General features: G+C 36.4%; 2 protein-coding genes and 1 pseudogene across 6 annotated transcripts in view; 2 read left to right on the forward strand and 1 right to left on the reverse strand.

Annotated features, from left to right (window-relative positions):
* The window catches only part of LOC138306450 (uncharacterized), a 158,887-nt gene that overhangs the window by 59,945 nt on the left and 78,278 nt on the right, over window positions 1-20,664 (forward strand). The gene's annotated exons all lie outside the window — the stretch shown is intronic.
* LOC138306447 (inositol hexakisphosphate and diphosphoinositol-pentakisphosphate kinase 2-like) overlaps window positions 1-20,664 on the reverse strand; it is a 52,111-nt gene that overhangs the window by 26,780 nt on the left and 4,667 nt on the right. The window lies entirely within an intron of this gene.
* LOC138306444 (E3 ubiquitin-protein ligase TRIM71-like) lies at window positions 7,678-10,708 on the forward strand (annotated as a pseudogene).

The following is a 20,664-nucleotide window of genomic DNA, read 5'->3' on the forward strand; positions in this document are numbered from 1 at the left end:
CTGAGTAAAATAACAATATTTACATTAAAGGGCCACTACCATTCACAGAACCCCGGCATAATACTACACTTGGCTTCATAACAATTTAATTAAGATGGGAATGAAAAAGAAATTGATCATTTTTATAAGATCACAAAAGTAATTAACTTACCGGCAATACTACACTGATGTCCAGTCATGACGTCACTTGCCATAACAAGAGCATCCCAGAGGGATCTTGGGCGCCCACCCAGATTGATCTATGTCTGACAAATGAAAGAGGGATCTTTCTCTGCAAGATGGTGTGTCGCAAAAGCAATAGGCTTCTAGAGGAACCTACCATTTGATATTTGAGAACAATACACCTTCAATACTTTCTGAGAAAAATGCAACAAACTTTAACTAATATCAAAATCCAAGATGGCCAAAACAATTGCAATATGCACAACTTCCTATGGGAACCTATGAGAAAGATCCCTTGGGTGGAGGCCGTCTTCATGTGTGTTGGGGGGGGTGTTGGTGGGTCTGAGGTGTTCTGAGAAGATAGCGGTAACAAACATTTAACTATCAAAATCCAAGGTGGCTAATCTTGTTGACGGATTAGTCCCAAAATGCACAATATGTTAAATGCAATTTAATGGGTCATTTCATGTTTCCCATAAAATATAGAATATTATTTGAAATGAACACAAATATTTTCATCACATTTTAAAACAACCTACATTTCGAAGAATCTCAACGTCAGAATGTTTTGCAAAAATCCAGCAGAAGCCGCCATTTTGTTACAATTTCATTGAATCATGACGTCACGTCATTGTTTACTGATGTCCAGTCATGACGTCACAATAAAATTTCCAGCCAATAAAAATCGCTCCAGGTAATATATTACGGTCACCAATGGACATATATAAAAACAAACATGGGTGGAATCACTGGATATCAGGTGGATTATGTGAAAAAATGTCCTTTAAATCACATAAGTACAAGTACTCAATGTAATGGACACGATTGCAATTCGCTTCGCGTCTATGAAAATGTCCTTTCGTTTTTTCTGTCTATGACTTCATAACCCCAAAAGACATTGAGAATAATGCTTAAATCTTCATTTTTTAAATATTCCGCCTTTGCATATTACAAAGTTGCCTCCCTTGCGGGTAGGTCTGCATTGAGACGTCATTATTTTGTGATGTTATGCTCGCGTACATGTGATGCCACAACCAATACCTACCCACAAGAGCACATAACTCTGTAATTTACAAATACAGAATAGATGACAAATAACATCTCATTTGGTTACACAGAATTTAATTAGTAAACGTCATTTACAATCTTTTTGTACAGTTATAATATAAATGTTTATAAATAAACTAAATTAATTCGTAAAATTAATGAACACAAATTTTAGACATTTTTATCACATAACTAAATTTCACAATTGAGGGTTTATCATAAATTAGAAAAAAACATGTATTGAAGTGTTGTAGTAACTTTTAGAAAGGGGGGTTTACTTTACCATGGGGGGTTCATTTCACCATTATGGTATTTTGACCCCGGGTCAATATACCATTGTCCAAAATACCATGTTATACCGGGAATTAAACAGAGTTTCAACTCCTTCATCTGTTGCGACAAAAAATCTTTTTAATGGAGGCTGATTTAGGTCTTTTATGTTTTCCTTTGATTTTCCATCTGTTCACTGGTAAGTCTAAGTTTGGTGTTAATTCATTCACCCCTAAAATTTCAAAATGCAACCTTCCAGCCTTAGAATTAGAAGGGTCCATATCTGTATAAAGGGGTGAATAAGTTAATGTTGCTGGAGTTGGATCAACAACTGGCATAATTGGTATTTCTGGTGGTGGAAGCATTCCTATATTATATGTGTTAAAATTAACGTAAACATAACTGTGTAGGAATAAAATCCTGCAGTGTCAGTCTAATTCAAGGAGATATTGCGTCATCATGACCTAAAAATAACACTTTGTTAACATTTTAACTTACATACCAATTTGCTTTTAGTTAACAAGTAAAAACTTTCCCTTACCACAAAACATTAATTTTAAACAATAAATTCAAACAGTTAACTAACAAATAGCGACAAAACCACTGTCAGCTTTATCTGAAAAAGATCTGTCATCAAGATGGCTACTGAGAGTACATCAGACAGAAGATCACATTAGCTTATAAAGCATGAAAACCTCGAGATTCCGTTTACATTTTTGTTATCAGGAGTTGAGTGATGATTCATTCACATAGATATTGACTGGTCTTATAGTATCAGACAATTTTAAAGAATGTCTCAAAGAAATGGAGGTAGTGCTGTGTAATAATCCTGAAATGACTGATGAACTACCTCCTCCCCGGTATCGTTACAGTCCCTACCCCCGGGGCCTTGTAACCCATCAGCTGATAACGAAGAAATGGAGGTAGTGTTGTGTAATAATCATAAAATGGCTGATGAACTACATATACACCCTCCCAATATCCCTTCAGTCCCCACCCCCAGGCCTTGTATATATAACCTAGAAACATCAGCTGTTAACAAAGAAACTATTTTCCCTACAGAGGAAATGAAAACTGTTGATACAAAGAAATGTCTTCTATCAGTAACAGCAGATGAACTTATCAAAAAGAAGTTTGAGAAATCAGCAAAAGTCGACAGCACATATATAGAAAACACCGTATGGATATTGAGAATTTTTCAAGGTGTGTACCCACCAGTACCAAACATGATTTCACTTTACAAAATGGTTTCAAAATATTATACAATTGACAAGATCAAAATAATTAGAAATTGAAGAACAATCCAATCATGAAATAGAAAAAAAATCTAGCAGCCTCGCTCGATGAATATGTCATTCTGTGTAATGGACGCATGTGTTAAAATAGCATACGACAGTAAATCAACCAGTAATTGTACTTTATAAAATCAACAATTAACTAGAGATTTGACTGTTACACAGTTGACTGTAGTTCAAGGCAGCGTTTTCTCCACTAAATATATTGAGTTATTTGTATTGTATATTGAAGTGTAGAGGTATTTAGTACAGAAACAGATTCCACCACAATCTCAGTCCAAAAACAGATTCCACCACAATCTCAGTCCAAAAACAGATTCCACCATTATCTCAGTCCAAAAACAGATTCCACCACAATCTCAGTCCAAAAACAGATTCCACCACAATCTCAGTCCAAAAACAGACTCTACCACAATCTCACTCCATGAACTATTGACAAGAATGACTAAATTTTACTGTGAAGTGTATCCAAAAATATTGAGAAAAGGGGAGAATCCTTGCCATCAAAGCAAGCAGAGGTTTACCGTCAAAATACACTTACCAATATAAGAGCTGCAACATATACAGAATGTCCGTAATGATATCAATTTGAATCAACGAGAAATCAGAATATATTGCTATAATCATAATTATCTACAGATTGTCATATTTCAGCTTAAACCTACAAACAGAAGGTGTAACAATAGTCTTGTGTACATTGTAGTTTCAATATTCTGCTGGTCCTCAAATCATTAGTTTATGAAATGTTACACTTTTTTAAATTAAGAATTGTTATTCCTTAAACATTCAACTGTAATTTTTCATTTATAAGAATCAGGTATAAGAGAGAAAGTAACATGTAATTAACCTCTTTATCCCTGAAGTGTCATAATGGACAAGTCTAGTGTTTGATTTAGAAGAGTCTAAATGTGTCTTCAGGGGGGAATGGGTTAAACCATCAACTAATCACTCTGAGAAGTGATCATGATTCACAAAACACTTGCCCGGATAATTTGCTATAAAATTTGATTGGGACCGAAAAATGTTTTGAACTACACAGGTCTTTGAGATATGTTAATTCAATAAACCAAAGTTCAACTAGTGTACATTTTATTTTTTGATCTCTCTTCATATGTTCTGTTTATATAACAGTATATAATATATAACTTACCAGTCAGTCATAATAAACTGTATGCCTATGTACATGTATACCATATATAACACATAGTTCACACTCCCTTTAGCTCAGTCAGTAGAGCGGCGGACCAGTAAGTTCAAGGTCGCGGGTTTGAACTCGACTGGCGGGACACTACTCACGCCCTATTACATTTAGATAGATTGAGAGGCTTCACCGGAGCCTGGGTTGGTCGGTTTTCAGGAGCGAACACATTTGAAAGCATTGTAGCAGGTTTTAATTGTACATAGTGATCATGATACAGTCCCCTTCTAGCTTCCCGTTAGGGGGAATTGTCCTTCAGCTCAGTCAGTCGGGCGGCGAACCAGCAAGTTCAGGATCACGGGTTCAAGTCCGGAACTGACAGATTATGTTGCTTGATCGAGATCATCAGGATAATTAATATTACTTGTCATGCCGATACTCGAGACTTTGTTTACAAGTCATGTCATTCAATCATTAATACAGTAAAGATACTGTTAGTGGTTATTGATTTTCACTGCCCCATTGTTAGTGGTGGGTAGAATGTACGTTCAATCATTAATACAGTAAAGATACTGTTAGTGGTTATTGATTTTCACTGCCGCCATTGTTAGCGGTGGGTAGAATGTACGTTCAATCATTAATACAGTAAAGATACTGTTAGTGGTTATTGATTTTCACTGCCGCCATTGTTAGCGGTGGGTAGAATTTACGTTCAATCATTAATACAGTAAAGATACTGTTAGTGGTTATTGATTTTCACTGCCGCCATTGTTAGCGGTGGGTAGAATTTACGTTCAATCATTAATACAGTAAAGATACTGTTAGTGGTTATTGATTTTCACTGCCGCCATTGTTAGTGGTGGGTAGAATTTACGTTCAATCATTAATACAGTAAAGATACTGTTAGTGGTTATTGATTTTCACTGCCGCCATTGTTAGTGGTGGGTAGAATTTACGTTCAATCATTAATACAGTAAAGATACTGTTAGTGGTTATTGATTTTCACTGCCGCCATTGTTAGCGGTGGGTAGAATTTACGTTCAATCATTAATACAGTAAAGATACTGTTAGTGGTTATTGATTTTCACTGCCGCCATTGTTAGCGGTGGGTAGAATTTACGTTCAATCATTAATACAGTAAAGATACTGTTAGTGGTTATTGATTTTCACTGCCGCCATTGTTAGTGGTGGGTAGAATGTACGTTCAATCATTAATACAGTAAAGATACTGTTAGTGGTTATTGATTTTCACTGCCGCCATTGTTAGCGGTGGGTAGAATTTACGTTCAATCATTAATACAGTAAAGATACTGTTAGTGGTTATTGATTTTCACTGCCGCCATTGTTAGCGGTGGGTAGAATTTACGTTCAATCATTAATACAGTAAAGATACTGTTAGTGGTTATTGATTTTCACTGCCGCCATTGTTAGCGGTGGGTAGAATTTACGTTCAATCATTAATACAGTAAAGATACTGTTAGTGGTTATTGATTTTCACTGCCGCCATTGTTAGCGGTGGGTAGAATTTACGTTCAATCATTAATACAGTAAAGATACTGTTAGTGGTTATTGATTTTCACTGCCGCCATTGTTAGTGGTGGGTAGAATTTACGTTCAATCATTAATACAGTAAAGATACTGTTAGTGGTTATTGATTTTCACTGCCGCCATTGTTAGCGGTGGGTAGAATTTACGTTCAATCATTAATACAGTAAAGATACTGTTAGTGGTTATTGATTTTCACTGCCGCCATTGTTAGCGGTGGGTAGAATTTACGTTCAATCATTAATACAGTAAAGATACTGTTAGTGGTTATTGATTTTCACTGCCGCCATTGTTAGCGGTGGGTAGAATTTACGTTCAATCATTAATACAGTAAAGATACTGTTAGTGGTTATGATTTTCACTGCCGCCATTGTTAGTGGTGGTAGAATTTACGTTCAATCATTAATACAGTAAAGATACTGTTAGTGGTTATTGATTTTCACTGCCGCCATTGTTAGCGGTGGGTAGAATTTACGTTCATCATTAATACAGTAAAGATACTGTTAGTGGTTATTGATTTTCACTGCCGCCATTGTTAGTGGTGGGTAGAATTTACGTTCAATCATTAATACAGTAAAGATACTGTTAGTGGTTATTGATTTTCACTGCCGCCATTGTTAGTGGTGGGTAGAATTTACGTTCAATCATTAATACAGTAAAGATACTGTTAGTGGTTATTGATTTTCACTGCCGCCATTGTTAGTGGTGGGTAGAATTTATGTTCAATCATTATTACAGTAAAGATACTGTTAGTGGTTATTGATTTTCACTGCCCCATTGTTAGCGGTGGGTAGAATTTACGGAATGCTAATTAGTGATGTCTATACTCATCATCAAAGTGTTCCATTTCAAACTGTAGCATAAATACTGCAGTAAATTGATCTTTCTCAATTGATGTACATATATGTTTGTGTCTTTGACAACAATACATGTAATGAATTTGATATGTATATTGTTTATATTTTGTTTAATTTAGAGAAAATAAAGTGATCCTTATAAAGTTTATGGATATATTCTATAAAATATTTTCTATATACCTTATTTTCATTAAACCAAATAATCTAATAATTCATGACCTAGGAATTATTTGTCTTTTCATTTATGACAATAAATTACTTAAAATTCCTGAAAGTTTCTAAATACAGGATCCAAAGATTTAATTTGACAATTTCCACATTGATCATGTCAGCATATCGAATCGACTATCACTTCGTCATTGAAACATCCTTTTTTGGGGATGAGGATGTGGCGCAGTGGTAGAAGGCGCAGATATGTTTGGCTAGGCGATTGGGTGCCGTAGATCGTGAGTTCGAGGCCCGGATAGGGCACGAGGCAATAAAATTGTTAAATTGTGTTTCTTTGATATTTAAATACAGGTATATATACAATGTTGTCACATTTGATGATGAAAAATTAGGAGATCAACCTTGAAAACAAGTTAGAGTAAAAGCATCATTTTCAGCACTACTGTGAGTATGAGTATTGTAAGGCTTGTAAAGTCAAAAACAAAAAATATTATAACGATATACGAAAGTTAGAAAATGTAACCATCAAAACTACAAAAAGATATTATCTGACTCTGAAATGTTGACATAATTACATTGATAACACGACCCAAAATGTCATTTTTGTGAGATTCTTAGATCTTGGTGCAGAAACCCTGGTTATTTGATGATGGATGTGACTTACCAATTTGGGCTATGTATTCTTAAACGTCTAATACATTGGTCTATAGGGAAAAAACCAGGATATTTAGAAATATTATGCAAATTACCGTATTTGCCCCAAGAAGCGCTCTGGGTGCTTAAAAAATGAAGCAAAGAAGGGGGAGCTTAATGGAAACAAATTTGGACTAGTCTTTCATAAAATTATTCTACAAAGTAAGTCATCAATCAATTTGCAAACAAATCATTAAGGAAACCAACACAGTTTTCATATTTTCAGTCTGCAATAAATTCAAAGTGAAATTGAAGCCCAAAAATTACTCTAAATATCGAGAGATGATGAAAATGACCTGTACAGTACTACAGGCTTTATTATCTATTATCCAACATAGAATATACCCCAGGTGAACTGTAGGTGTTCAGATATCACGATTTGTAAACATAACCCAAATTGACCTACCTCACAATCTATATCTGCTATGTACAACTGTGTGTCTGTCGGTAATCTCATGTAAGATCACGTGGACACAAATGATCATTTGACTTTATATATCACATGACTTTATATATCACATGACTTCATCACAGTGACGTTTCGGTGGGTGGTTTCTTTACATTCATTTAGTAACTGACCACAAGTCTAGGATGGTTTAACTTTGTGTGAACACCTACAAGTTCATTTAGAAAACTGACCACAATTCTAGGATGGTCTAACTTTGTGTGAACACCTACAAGTTCATTTAGTAACTGACCACAAGTCTAGGATGGTCTAACTTTGTGTGAACACCTACAAGTTCATTTAGTACCGTAACTGACCACAAGTCTAGGATGGTCTAACTTTGTGTGAACACCTACAATTTCATTTAGTAACTGACCACAAGTCTAGGATGGTCTGAATCTAACTTTGTGTGAACACCTACATGTTTATTTGATGTACATTACATATGGTTTAACTGAGATTGAATTTTATCCAAAATGGACACTTTCCATCAGAAACTGATAAAGTGATATTTGTAAACATGAGAAGTTTAAAATTCCTGGTTGGCTGTGGATTTCGGAGCAAGAGGAACCTGTACAACATTGAATATCACTCGGATTCTAGGAAGGACCATCTTGACTGAATTCCAGGTACTATGTATGTATGTGTCATCAGTGATAACAGTTATTTTCTTTTGTAAAAACAATTAAAGTCAGCACTTAACATTGAACTGCACATGATGTCAATCCAAAACCTTTCTAAATCAAAACTCTTATTAAATTGATTTTGCAACAGCATCATTAACAATTGTCTTCAGAAATTCAATCAACATTTTATCGATTCATTATCAACGATCTTCATAAAATCAACAAACTTCTCATCTTCATCAAAATGGCAGCCGCAAAAATACCAGTTCGTATGAAAGGTCAAACAGCCTGTCATCATCACAAGGGGAGACAATTAGAGTTCTACTGTAAACAATGTCACGATCTTGTTTGTCCAAAATGTATTTCCTCACTTCACAGTGGTCATCGCATGTGTGAACTTAGTGAACTTACTCCTCAAAAGAAACAAGACATTAAAACTTTTATTGACAGAACAGAAAAGAATGATTTGGTACAGATTGGGAAATACATCACCTCTACAGATACACTACTCAAAGACAATGACAGAATGTTTGAGGAATTGTCTCATCAATTAAAGATGCAGACAGAGAAATTAAAGCAAGACCTTGACAAGCATACAGCAGAGACACTTTCACTATATCAGAAGATGAAAAATGATAATACTAAGCTCATACATAAATACAAACAGGACATTGAAATGTACAACAGACAACTGAAACAACAACTAACAGATTGTAAGTCAGCACTTCAGCAGGGATCTCACATTGATATATACGACACAAAATGTGAAATAGATTCCAGAATACATCTCCCTGTGACACCTGCATTATGTAATGTCAGCTTCACGCCAAACAAAAACCCTCAAGGTCACCTGGAACAAGCATTGGGAAAAGTTACTACATCAGGTCAAGATCATACATCCACTGGTCAGGGCCGGTCAGTATCATCATCAGCTGGTCAGCAACAACCCTCTTCACAACAACAGACAGATGATAAAGGGAAGAAAGCAGTGACCAGGACCAAACTACTGACAGAGGCCAGGGAGGTGGAGGAGTGGGAGTCTCCATGTTACATTTATTCTATATGTCCTACCACTGATGACCAGGCCTGGACCAGTGACTACAGTGACACATTAACTCTCCTGGACAGGAAGGGTAAAGTGATACAGAAGGTCACACACAAGGCTGGGATCAATGACATCAGTCTATCACCTACAACACACAGACTGTGGGCCTGTGATACACAAAACAACATCCTGGAGCTGGTATCAGGACAATTAACTCAACAATTCACAACTAAACAGAAGCCTAACTGTATATGTATTACAGCACAGAACCATGTCATTGTGGGCATGTCAGGAAACGTCTCAAAATATACCACACAAGGTCAGATGGTGCTCACTACAAAAGCTACAGGGACTGGGAAACCATTAGTGTGTTCACCATACAGGATCACAGAGTGTCCTATCACTAACAATGTCGCAGTGATTGATCACAGTAATAAACGTGATGGTGGTGATGGAAACAAACATGTTGTTGTTATGGATTCTGACTTCCAGAAACTGTTTGTATACAGAGGTGACATCCCCAGTACATATAAACAAACACCACAAACAGGAGGTGAACCATTTGACCCCTGGGGTATAGTGTATGATAGTCAGGGGAACATCATCATAGGAGACGTTATAATGGTAAGGTACTAGTCATCAGTGGTGATGGTGAGGAGGTCAAGGCCATACACACAGACACATACTGGGTATATGCTGTAGGGGTGGGTAGAGATGGTTTACTGTGGACAAAGATTGGTTCAATGTAAAGATGTTACAGTACTACAAGGTGTGATATCAATGTAAAGATGTTACAGTACTACAAGGTGTGATATCTATGACAAAGATGTTACAGTACTACAAGGTGTGATATCTATGACAAAGATGTTACAGTACTACAAGGTGTGATATCTATGACAAAGATGTTACAGTACTACAAGGTGTGATATCTATGACAAAGATGTTACAGTACTACAAGGTGTGATATCTATGACAAAGATGTTACAGTACTACAAGGTGTGATATCTATGACAAAGATGTTACAGTACTACAAGGTGTGATATCTATGACAAAGATGTTACAGTACTACATGGTGTGATATCTATGACAAAGATGTTACAGTACTACAAGGTGTGATATCTATGACAAAGGTGTTACAGTACTACAAGGTGTGATATCTATGACAAAGATGTTACAGTACTACAAGGTGTGATATCTATGACAAAGATGTTACAGTACTACAAGGTGTGATATCTATGACAAAGATATTACAGTATTGTGTGATATCTATGACAAAGATGTTACAGTACTACAAGGTGTGATATCTATGACAAAGATGTTACAGCACTACAAGGTGTGATATCTATGACAAAGATGTTACAGTACTACAAGGTGTGATATCTATGACAAAGATGTTACAGTACTACAAGGTGTGATATCTATCTGTTACAGTACTACAAGGTGTGATATCTATGACAAAGATGTTACAGTACTACAAGGTGTGATATCTATGACAAAGATGTTACAGTACTACAAGGTGTGATATCTATGACAAAGATGTTACAGTACTACAAGGTGTGATATCTATGACTAAGATGTTACAGTACTACAAGGTGTGATATCTATGACAAAGATGTTACAGTACTACAAGGTGTGATATCTATGACAAAACTATAACAGTGTAGCAGGGTATGATAGCTATAACAAATGGCTGAGAGGGTCTGTATCACTTAACTAGTTATCAAATTCAGAGAATGTGTCTCTTGTATATATAATGTTGTGGTGATTCTACCTTAATACATACAGTGTACTGTGTATCGTTTTCATGTCCCTGTGTCCTCTGTACATTCTGATGTAGGTTATTTGTTATTGTGACAAATAAGAGGTGAGTGAAAGTATTTGTTGAAAATGTCACTTTGACCCTATATGACCCAACATGACCCCCTGCATGACCCTACATGTGTATGGTTCCCCTGGTGATAGTGACATGGATCAGGCTCAAAGACTTGTAATCTAAATTTTACTGCCGGCTTTCAGCTACTAGTCCAATATTGCTAATTCTTTTCCGGTTTAAAATTTTAAAATTTCTTCACACAATCTTGAAGACCAAATTAATTATCCCATCTAAATAAACAACCAACATCAGAAAATCGAAGCTTCTTTACCTTGAACGCCTGACAGACTTTTCTAGCTAGAAGTTTTTCTTTGGCACTCAGAATGACTGGAAATCGGACTTCTTTTCCATCCTTGTCTCTCTCTACTTTCCCATCTAACGCTGGAGATTTCCTTGCCTCAGCATGTGCATAATCAGGGCCAACAGTATACACCTGTAAACACAATATGTTGTATTACGACCACAAAGTAATTCATGCCCGTTTTATATCTTGATAATTGATCATTTAACTTTCTCTCATTGGAATCTATGGTTCAATCATCATTATGCACGCTAGCCCATTATCATCATTATGCACGCTAGCCCATTATGAATTGCCTGGTTTTTTCCCATGAAAAGATAGTTTGATGCTTATATTTACTAATTATAACAAAATCATTTTGTTGGTCCCTAGATGTTTCTGATAACCGGGTTTTACTTTATACACTTTTAGATTTTTTTAAACAATGTTGAAGTTCATACATATATAAAATATTATGCTCAGGGGAAATTTTTGCAATCAAGTGACCTTGGCATAATTAGCATAAATTTCCTCCTTCCATAAATTTTTTATAATGTTTACATTATATGATTGTAAGTGGTATACACACATGTAATTTAGATTTCTTTGGTATATTAACTTGTACTTAATATTCAATTTTCTCAGAATTTGTTGTTTACTTGTTTGAATGTGTTTATAATTGGTAATCCGCACGATTTAGACTGGGATCGAAGGTGTCCGGATTATCGAAGGTTCACTGTATTTACTTGTACTTAAGATTAAATTGAGTCTGTATTTACTATTTGCTTGTTTGATTGTGCTTGATGATGATTACTTCATAGCTTCAACAACATTAAAGTAGTGGAATTGGTAGTCTTATAAGCATGCTGTAATTTGAATATACCGTATTCACCGTAATTATTATTAATTTTGAATATACCGTATTCACTGTAATTAGCACCAATGGTGCTTAAAAAATTGTAACAAAGAAGGGTGCTTATTAGGGAAATAAAATGGAAGCTGTGGACAATTTTTTTTTTTTTTAATTCGGCCATTACTATTTTTTTCTGTACTCATGGAACATTAATCTGTTACAGTAAACATTTATATGCATTCTTTTCTTTGTTACAATTATTCATTATTACAATTGGGAATTTTAGTTCATTAAAGTTATGGAATTGGGAGTCTTATAAGCATGCTGCAATTCCATTGTTTCAAAAAACACCCACCCATTGGCGCCTGCCAATAACTTTCATTCTGTATTTCCTGGGCCATGAAATCTAGTTTCATTTCAATGCATTATATTCCAATGTGTAAAATTGAGCTTTTTCCAAGTGTTTGATAATGTTTTAAAAGAAATCTGAGTTATCACGATCCTATATTTCTGTTGATCAATCTAAATTAAATCTTTAATTATAACCGTCAAAATGAATTTCAGAATCAGAAATTTACCATTTAAAATTCTTTATAACTTGCATATTCATGAAAGAAAGTTTAAAGAAAGTTTGAAGACTCAGATTTTATATTCAACATTTATTTGAAGAGTTGTTTCCATGGATACTGACCAGGTCTAAATAATAACAATGATAATAAATTGCTCGATTTGAAAAATCGAAATGAAAATCTGTATTTTACATGAATGAGATATCATTGTAATTTTGATAGTATGAAAACAGGATAAGATCATTTAGTTTCAGAGAAGAAGTCGTTTTAAATGGATAATAGCCAAATTGACCCAATTTTTGGTATTACGCCCAAAGGCCCCCAGGGGGTTCAGCCCCATCATTTGTACATGATTTTCACTTTAGTAGTCCATAAGGATGCTACCAGTCAAATTTTGTTGGAAACGTGACGGACGGACGGACGGACGGACGGACGGACGGACGCCACGGTATATGGCATAAGCTCACCTTTTCCCGGAAAGAGGTGAGCTAAAAAATTGTAAATTAATGCTGCTGTCTAAGATTTGCACCTCATTCCTGAAGAGTAGTGTTTACCTTTCTAGCCGCCACGGGGAAATAGATTAAAAATTTTGACTTCTGCCGACATATGGCTTCACATATTATTAATTTTGTGAAACAGGACCACACCATTAAGATCAAATTTCATCCTCGGCAATTGTATTTTTACAAATCAACATACATATTGTTCTGTAAAATCAGTGTATTGACCTGTACAAAAGCAACGACTTCATATAATTGTAAAATCTATCTTGCATTGATCTGTAAAATCAACGTTTAACTGCAATGTCAGTTTATTTTAATTGTGTTTACAATAACAACATCTTTGATATGACTAAACCATGGGTTTAAAGGAAATTATAAAATATTCACTCGTACATTCATTAATTATGAAAATTTTTGAGAAATCAGATATCATCACTATGAAACACAATACAGTACTTGTGTCTGCCATTTACCTGTATGATTTATTGCTTCACAGGTCTCCATGGACACAGCCATTTTCTTTATCACTCTTACCCCATCCAATTAATTTGAAAGTTTTTATTTTGAAAGGATTTCATGATTGAATTAAATTTTCTATTTATAAAGTCATCTTATATATTTACAAGATTTTTAGGCTGAAATAACCCCATAGGTGATAATGTAATGTAGTGATGATAATTCAGCCAATTACTTGAGAAACATTCAGAGGCCCAGAGGGCCTGTATCGCTCACCTGGTTTTTTTAATGTATTCAAAATTTTCTGAATTGAGGTTCATTGTTTCTTTTTGAAGGAATGTTTTAATATTAACCTCTAAATTCCCTATAGGGCCCCACCCTCCTGCGCTAATTACGGGGCCAGAGCCAAAATTTATACAAGTTATGTTCCTCTTTCCCCAAGGATGTTTGTTCATTTTGTATTTACAATCCATGCAATCTGGTTTTATGACAATAGCGATTTAAAGGATTTACCTGTTTATTTCCCCCTATTGGGCCCCGCCCCTCCTATATGACCCTAACGGGGACCACTACAGAATACGTCTGAGTCATTTCCAAGTTCTGTTCCCCTTCCCCCAAGGATTGTGGCCAATTTGGTTAGATTAACCATTCAAATTTTTCTACTTGTGATTCTAGTAGCGATTTAAAAGGAGTTTAACCTCAAAATTTTATTCAATTTGATTTTGGCCCGCCCCTTCAGCCCAGGGGGGTCAAGCCATAAGATTTAATGAAACAAGTTTGTTGAATGACTTTCCTGTATATGGTAAAGAATGATAATGTGGTCCAATGAGTTGCACATTCAAAAATCCTATGACTTGTAGCGATGATTTTTGATGACAATAAAATTAACCTAAATTTCCCTATTATACCCCAAACTTGACTGCCCCCGGGGGGTCAGATCAAAATTTATACAATTTAAAATGTTTTGTTTGCTTGGCCCAAATTTGGTTGACAAAATGCAGAACTCTAGTGAAAGTAGCGACTTTAAAGGATTTTTCTATTTCCCCTAGCCCCTCCTGCCCCCGGGGGTAGAGCCAAATAGACTGTTCCCATTCCCCCAAGGATGTTTGTGGCCAAATTTGGGATGGTATACATTCCATTCAGAAACTCTGGACTAGTAGCGATTTAAAGGATTTACCTCTGATTTCCCTATTTGGCCCCGCCCCTCCTGCCCCCGGGGGTGTCAGAGCCAGCCAATTATTTATACAAGTATTCTGTTCCCCTTCCCCCAAAGATATGTTGATTTTTGGTTGCATTCCATTCAAAACTCTATGACTTAGTAGCGATTTAAAGGATTTACCTCTATTTCCCCTATTGGGCCCGTGAAACCCATCCTGACCCCATCAAGCTTGCCAAAATTTATACAATTCAGATTTAAATCCCCTCCATCCCCCAAGGATGTTTGTGCCAAATTTGGTTACAATCCATGCAGAACTCTATGACTAGTAGCGTACATTGTTTGTTTTATAGGATTTTACCTCTATTTCCCCTATTGGGATCAACCCCTCTGCCCCCGGGGGTCAGAGCCAAAATTTATACAAGTTTGTTACAAACCTTTGAGGATGTCCATTTGTAGGCAAATTTGGTTACATTCATGAGAACTCTTATGACTAGTACGTTGACTTTTAAAGGATTTACCTCTATTTCCCCTATTTGGAAAAGCATAAGGGGACCAGAGCCAAAATTTTTATACAAGTTCATGTTCCCCTTCCCCCAAGGATGTTTGTGGCCAAATTTGGTTACATTCCATTCAGAACTCTACGACTAGTAGCGATTTAAATGGATATTACCTCTATTAAAACCTATTTTGCCCCAAGAAACCTGCCCCCGGGGGGTCAGTACCATAAGCCAAATTATTACAAGTTCTGTTCCCCTGTGAAAATACTTGCAAATGTTTATGGCCAAATTTTGGTTGCATTCCATTATAAAAACTCTTTTGACTAGTAGCATTTAAAGGTTTTACCTCTATTTGCCCTATTGGGACTACCCCACCAGCCCCCGGGGTTACAGATGCCAAAATTGTGATATACAAGTTCTGTTCACCCTCCCCCAAATGTTTGTGGCCAAATTTGGATTAGTCCCCAATCCATGGCATGTAAAGTTTATTGACTAGTAGCGATTTTAACAGGAAATGTGTTGACGGATCACGGAATGACGGACCTACGGACTGTAAAATCAGTGGTATTGACCGAATCCATGACAAATCAACGCCATCCAGCTGTAAAATCCATTTGAAGCTCACCCGCCATAATGTAAAATTTCGGGCCAGACCTGTGAGCTGTTTAAAAAACAACTGACCAATGTAAAAACAGTGAATAAAATACTGTCCAATATAGCATTTCCCTCCCTGTCCAATATCTAGGATGAATGATTGACCCCTTCAGCTATCCAGCTTTTCATAAACAAGTCTGACCTGTACAAAACAAAACTATTTATTGCTACAAATCATCTGATTAAACTCATTCATCCTGAAGGAACTCATCACAAACAATCAGGAAATTTACCCGCATACCAAACTGTAAAACTAAATGTATTGACATATAGCAACATTAACTGCATTTCTTGTGAAATGCGTTTGAAAATTCAAAAGGTCCCAAGGGCCATGTGTACGGCCAAATTGACCTGTTGCCCATCAGAGGTATATAACCATGTGTTCCCTTTTGATCCAAAACAGTATCAAAATCATGCTTAATGTTGTCAAACTCTATTATCTTCTTCAGTGTATAAATAATTACATATCACGATCACTGTAAAATCTGTGACAAAATGTAACAAACACAATTTTGGTTCATTTTTATACAGTTTTTGTAGATTTTTAATATATGCTATGACTCATGAATTGTGTGTATTTTACCTGTCTAATAAAACTTTCTGGGCCTCCAAGTCATTAACAATGTACGGTTTTTCGTAGGTTTTTAATATACGCAATGGCCTTATCAGAGTGGAAATCCCTGGGAGAAGACAGAGATGAGAACCGTCAACGACAGCCAGTCCTCAATCGGCTGGTTCAGAATAACATCTTCCTCAAATACCAAAGTCTTAATGTGTTCAAACAACTCGAGACGCTGTAGGATCTCTCTCATGGGTTTAGAGTTACACTTCTTGGCCATGGCACACACGCCCACGGTGATGGCCGCGATGTCCTCATGGTTTCTCCTGTTAATCATAGAAACACATTACAGTTAGGCCAGCCCTAATAAATTGTTTGTTTTATATACCAGACAGGTCATTCCACGTAAAACTATAGTTTGAAGAAAAATGATGATCAATACGATACATAATGTTTAACAATTAAAAACAAGAGGCCCAGAGGGCCTGTAGTTTGCTCACTTCAGAATGAAATGCTAGTACGAAAAGGATCATTGTTTCTTCATAAGGACTTTCACTAATATTACCTCTAATTCCCTATTGAAACTCTTTCTGATATAGAGCAACAAAATCATCAACAGGAATAACTGTTAAAGGATGTATCTGGGACAAATTTGGTTAAAATCCATTGCATTAACCATAACTGTCAGAAAAACAATTTATAGGATTTACCCTTCAATTTCCCTTTGGGCCCCGCCCCTAACTGCCCCCAGGGCCTGTCAGAGCCAAATAATGTTATATACAAGTTCTATATCTCCTTACCCCCAAGGATGTTACATGCCAATTTGGTTTCAATCCATGTCCAGAACTTCTAGGACAAGTAGCGATTTATAGGATTTACCTCTAATTTCCTCTATTGGGAATCCTTGCAAATCACCGGGGGTCAGAGCCAAAATTAAATTATAAGTTCTGTTCCTATTCCCCTAAGAATGTTTCTGCCAAATTTGTTACAATCCATGCAGAACTCTAGGAAAGTAAATTTATAGGATTTACCTCTATTTTCCCCTATTGGGCCCACCCCTCTGTCCCCCAGGGGGTCAGATAGTCCAAAAATTTAATACAAGTTCTGTTCCCCTTCCCCAGGATGTTTCTGGCAAGCAAATTTACTGTTACAATCCATGCAATACTCTAAAAACTTTGTACAACTACAATTTATAGGACCTTTACCTAAATTTTAACTGGTCCCCCGCCCCTCCTGTCCCCTGGGGGTCAGAGCCAAAATTTATACAAGTTTCAATGTTCTCCTTAGCAAATTTTCAGATGTTTCTGGAAAAAGTTAACAAAATTTTTACAATCCATGGAACTGATGGACCAAGTAGCGATTTATAAAATTTACCTTAATTTCCCTAATTGGGTTGTTTGTTTGTTTGACCCCTCCTGTCCCAGGGGGGTCAGAGCCAAAAATTTATACAAATAGGATGTTTCTGGCCAAATTTGGTTTACAATCCATGCAGAAACTCTAGGACAAGTAGCAATTTATAGGATTTACCTAATATTTCCCCTATTGGGCCCCGCCCCCTCCTGTCCCCTGGGGGTCAGAGCCAAAACTTTACAAGTTCTGTTCTGCAACACCCCCCATGTCAACATTTCTCCAAATTTGGTTACAATCCATAGCAGAACTCTAGGACAAGTAGCGTAATGATTTACCTTAAATTTTCCCTATTAACTGGAAACAGGTATCCTTTGGGGGGGGGGGGGGGGGGGTACAGAGCCAAAATTTATACAAGTTCTATTTCCCCTTCCCCCAAGGATGTTTCTGGCCAAATTTGGTTACAATTCATGCAGAACAAAGTCTAGGGACAAAGTTTTAGCCCACCATCTTTTATAGGATTTACCATCCCTGTCCAATATTTCCCTTATTGGGCCCCATTGGCCCGTCCTGTCCCTCAGCTGTCACCTCCTGTCCCCAGGGGGTCAGAAAAAAAAATTTATACAAGTTCTGTTCCCCAAATCGACTTCCCCCCAAATGTTTCTGGAACTTCCAATGAAAATTTTGGTTACAATCCATGCAGCAACTCTAGGGACAAGTATGCAGAACTCTGGACAATTTTATAGGATTTACCAAAAATTTCCCTATTGGGCCCCGCAAATTCAATGTTCCCCGGGGGGGGGGGGGGTAGAGCCAAAATTTATACAAGTTCTATTTCCCTTTAATCCAGGAAATCTGTAGATAACAATGTATGCAAACTCTACGACAAGTTGGCTTCATTTTTAACAGTTTTTGTAGATTTTTAATATATGTTATGGACTCATGAATTGTGTAACATTTTTACCTGTTACAATAAAACAGGTATTTTTCTGGGCCTCCAAGTCATTAACAATGTACGGTTTTCCGTTAGGTTTTTATATGCAATGGCCTTATCGAGTGGAAATCCCATGGGAGAAGAAAGAGATGAGAACGTCAACGGACAGGCCAGTCCTCAATCGGCTGGTTCAGAATAACATCTTACCTCAAATACCAAAGTCTTAATGTGTTCAAACAACTCGAAGACGCTGTAGATCTCTCTCATGGGTTTAGAGTTACACTTCTTGGCCATGGGGCACACACACACCCACGGTGATGGCCAAATTTTGCGTTGTCCTCATGGTTCTCCTGTTAACATAGAAACACATTACAGTTAGGCCAACCCTAATAAATTGTTTGTTTTTATATACCAGACAGTCATTCCACGTAAAACTATAGTTTTGAAAAAAACGATGATCAATCGATACATAATGTTTAACAATTAAAAACAAACAACCAAAACAATGCATGGTAGTTGACTGAAATACACCATATTTCAAATAACATTGATTATCTGAAGCATATAACGTTATCGATTTGAGAGTATGACGTCACATGCGCTGGCGCAGACGGTTAATTACATGAAATGGGGTAAAATTTTGCCAAAAATCACGTAAAGGTAAGACAGATTGAACAAGATAGAAAAATCTAGGGGTATATATATACGTATCATGTGAGATTTCACTGTCCGAGAGGTACGAGAAAGTGGTATGTATATAAGTAGGTAGGTTTTTTCTTTTTTTGGTAAGACAACAAATACCTAAAGTTATGAAAATATAAAAAATGTATTATAAGAACAGAAACAAAACAGAGAATACTATTATAGTCTAGTTATTATTAGTTATAGCATAGAGGGTCAGTAAATATATAGGGGGCGAGGGCGTTGAAGTTTTGGGTTCTCACAGAAAAGTGAGTGTAACCCCTGTCCCATTGGATAGTCCACCTCCATATTGCAAAAGTTACAGGCCAAACCTGTCTATAAAGACCTCCCAATGGATAGTCCAACCTGTCTATAAAGACCTCCCAAGGGACAGAGGAAAACTCGGTCTTTATACTCAGGTGGTCTTATACTCAGGTTACAAGTAATTCAAAACCTCAAAGATTTCTGTTATAATTTAACATGTGATATATATGGTGGAATTGAAGTCATAACTATAAACTAAAGGGAGATAATCTAGAATATTTTTCCAATGAGAATTTCCTCAGCTGTAGCGATCCTATAAATCATCTCCCCTTAGTGTAAAGCTTTACAGTATTCAACTTGTCTTAAGAAGCCACCTCTGTAAAACGACCACCTGTTTAAAATGGCCACTTTCAGGACAGACTATATACATTACAAACTTGTAATTAAATAAACATTTTCTGTGTATTTTATAGAAAAAGAAAAAACTTCACTTACAATTAATATTTCACAACTAGGATTGCAATATATAACTTTGGGTGATCTTGATCTAAGCCCGAGAGTGATCTTAAATGACGGAGGGAACCAAAGACAAAAAGTCCTTGTAGAAAAACTCAGGTGATCTGACATTCTCGTAGAAAAAACCAATGTGATCTGACAAGTAAATGAAGTAACCCCTGACTTTTTCACCTCTGTACCAGCATTAACCCAGCCTAACTAGGTGAGAGGTATTTAAAGTCAAGTATA

Source organism: Argopecten irradians, chromosome 13 (genome assembly GCF_041381155.1).
Source record: "Argopecten irradians isolate NY chromosome 13, Ai_NY, whole genome shotgun sequence".
Classification (NCBI taxonomy): Eukaryota; Metazoa; Mollusca; class Bivalvia; order Pectinida; family Pectinidae; genus Argopecten; species Argopecten irradians.